Below are 3,679 nucleotides of genomic sequence, written 5' to 3'. Positions count from 1 at the left end.
ATCATTCGATGGTGTTCCAATGGTTGTTTTTTTTTTTAATCCTGATAGCTATGCCTCCCCTGGCTCTCTCTTGGCTACTGTGTCTGCATCAGGGCATCTTCATGTTTCATTGGAGGCTATCTCTCACTGTCTGTCTGCCTCAGACATGACCCTGCTCAGTCCCTGACTCCCTCCTCTCTCTAGGCTGCTGCTAAACAACAGGGCACATTGCTATCTCTGACAGGCTCTCACTGTCTCAGAGAGACAATCAGAGTGCAGCCTTGGGCCCTGCAGCAGCAGCAGTCAGTCAGTCACTCACACACACACACACACACACACACACACACACACACACACACACACACACACACACAGCACAACAGTTTTTTCTGTGACTTGCTTCATTCAAAGCCTCAGTTTCAGATGCTGTCTTGCTGTTTCAGCTCCCTGACCAGCTCCTATACAGCAGCTTGGTGCAAGATATTTTTCTGTGACTTTGCTTCACTAAAATCATTACTGCTCCGCTCCCTTTTGTCACAGATGAATGATTAATACACCTAAACTTTCCTCGACCAATGCTGTATAAAATAGTGAAAACCCCATCCAAATATGTCCCATGGTTCAAGAGATTAGCCCGAACGAACAGACAGACATCGGGGCTTTACTTAATATATATAGAGATTATTAATATTTTCAACACTATTAACCACTTGCCTGGCATGGTCACAATTTTCCGACAACACCAGGCTGTTCTTTATCTGCTCTGGTCGCAAAATTTCGACCAGTCAGATAAACATGAGGGCGGCTGCCGGAAGAGAATATTCCCGCAGCTGCTGCTCTCAGACCTCTGCTTCTCTGTACCCTCTCCCCCTGTGTCTGCTGTGCTACCGATCACTGCAGATCGATCAGCAAAGCAGGACCCCCCACCCAACGGCTGCAAAGATTAGCAGCCGTTGGGAAGAAGTTAACCTACCCCTCACCCCCTTAGTGTACCTGGTGCCTGAAACCGGTGTCAAATTGAAAGTTGTGATGTTTCCGATGTGGGTTCCAATGTTTGAAAAATAATATATTTATTTTTTTTACAAATCTAAAAAAAAAAATAATATATATATATTTTTTTTATTAAATCATTTTGGATAAGTTGATATGGATGTTCCTCACCTAATTCACTCATAAAAAAAACACAACAATTTCAGTGCGGTTTAATAGGTGGTGCTCCCAGGAGTCAAAAAAGTGAATATTCTTAAGGGGTCTTGCAAAGAATCAATGAAGATGACTTTTTGGGGGGGACACATTAGTAGTGTTAGTAATGATTAAATATTAACTTGTATTAAATACCTCTAAAACAGTATAAAGAACTTAACTGAAATTTAAACCCATATTTTGGGATTTTCTGGATGCTATATGTTAATGTGGATAACTATGGTAACAGTTCTTTAATAAACCCCCAAATTAGGTATTAAGGTAAAAATGAATGCCCCTTTCACACTACAAGCAATAACCTGGGTTATTGTACATGAATGCGCAGTAACCCGCATTACTGTGCAGTGTGAAAGGGCCAGGTTGAAATAAGCCCGGTCGAGTGACCTGGCATTTCAACCCTGGTCACGAGAAGGGTTGAACACGGCTCCCGGCTCGCTATGCAGTGTGAACATGATAACCCAGGTCGATACGACCCAGGTCCCGTTCACAGCATAGGAAGAGTCAGTGCTTGGAGATGATGGCGGTGATGTCATCGACCTGGCATTAGTGCCAGGACAGACTGCCAGTCTAAAAGGGCTCCAAGGTGTGACCCGGATTTCCAATGTGAAAAGGGTATAAGACAATGCTTTGGTTTTAGAGGGAATACTACTAAAGAGTCCCCCCCCCAAAAAAAAGAGTAATCTTTGTTGCTTCTTTGTAGGACCCCCCCCCCTCCTTAGTACAGAAACTAAACTTGATATATTTTATGTACCAGGAATCTGAATAATAAGGTAACATTAATTGTGAGTTAAAAATGCATTACTGGAAACAGGGGCTGCCCTAGAACTCCTGGAATACATTTGTGCCTTTGAGGCTGATAATCTGAGTTAGAAGCAAATAAAAAAGAGCAAGTGACTTTGCACCCTAGTAAACCCATGCTGCACCTCAGGTGGGCAGATGTAACATGTGCAGAGAGATTTAGATGTGAGAGCGGTGTGTCCAAAGTCAAATCTAAATTGCAGCGTAAAAATAAAGCTGTCCAGCATTTGTGGGCTATTTGCTAAAGCAGACAGTATTTACCCTGCATGCAAAATAAATAAATGTAATTGCACCCCTTGCATTGCAGTATGGTTTGTTCCAGGTGCAGTTATAACTCTTTAACACTGAGCCTAAATATCCGGGTCTTTGACGGTGCACTGACCTAGGTCTAGATTGTGTGTGAAAGAGTCCGACCTGGGTTGGAGTTCCGAGTCCACGACCCTCTTCTTTACTAGGATCGGGGAGTGAGTCCTGGGAAATTTATGGGTTGATAGACTTGTGTATTTCCCAGGTCTCTGGTGTGAAAGGAGCATTTCTTGCTTTTTTTTTTGGCTTTGTACTCAACGCAGAATCAGCCCCCTTAGCGTTCATGTTGCTATCATTATGAGTGGATATGCTGGGAGTATATGAGCTCCCCATATGCTTATATCATTATCCAAATCCCCTAACCTCCATTTATTTACTATCTATCTATCTATCTATCTATCTATCTATCTATCTATCTTTCTATCTATCTATCTATCTATCTATCTATCTATCTATCTATCTATCCCTCTCCTCCATTTATTCACTATTAATTATATATATATATATTCAGATATTTATACCTCACCTCCATGTATTTACTAATATAGCTGTATTTCTAATAGTAGCTTCTGCAGTCACTGATAATGCATCTGCTCTTATTACAATGCAACGAATTGCAGCAAAGCCTGGTTATTTTATATATGTCCAGTGATCTGGCAGATTAGGGACTGGGCTAGGGGGGTGATTATTAGTTGTGTCAAGAGATTAATCTGATAATATTAATATTAAAATAATAGATAAATAGTTTGTTCTGCAACTAATTGTTTCCACTGTGTTGGAACACACAAGTGGTAGTGTGATTATATCATTCATATATATCCTTCACTTGCTCAGTGTTGCCATTTAATCACCTTGTCGGATTTTCAGGCAATTCATTTTGACTATAGATTATTTGCTTTTCCCAAAACAGTTTAGGTGTTTCTGAGTTGAAATGTTACATCTCTGAGATACCAAATACATGCAGTTTTTTGAGGGGGAGTAATTAGTAATTAGTTTCATGTAATCAATCACACAAAATTATATCAAATTGCATAAAATCTCACACAATCTTAAGATATAGGAGCCATAACTGCAAGACTGAAATTTCCCAGGTTGACCCATACATACATACATACTTACACACACACACACACACACACACACACACACACACACACACACACACACACACACACACACACACACACACACACATATATATATATATATAAATAAATATATATATATATATATATATATAATATACTTGTTTGGTTAGTAGCACGTTTACATGAGTGTATTTCATCTTAGTGCACCAATGAGGCTAGTTAAACCATATTGGGAGGCAAGTAATGTGATATATATATATATATATAACTCTATAAGGGTCCACACTCACGATATCATAAATAGC

Source organism: Taudactylus pleione, unplaced genomic scaffold, assembly GCF_031769625.1.
Source record: "Taudactylus pleione unplaced genomic scaffold, aTauple2 ptg000135l, whole genome shotgun sequence".
Taxonomy (NCBI): domain Eukaryota; kingdom Metazoa; phylum Chordata; class Amphibia; order Anura; family Myobatrachidae; genus Taudactylus; species Taudactylus pleione.
This window is presented reverse-complemented; position numbering follows the sequence as displayed.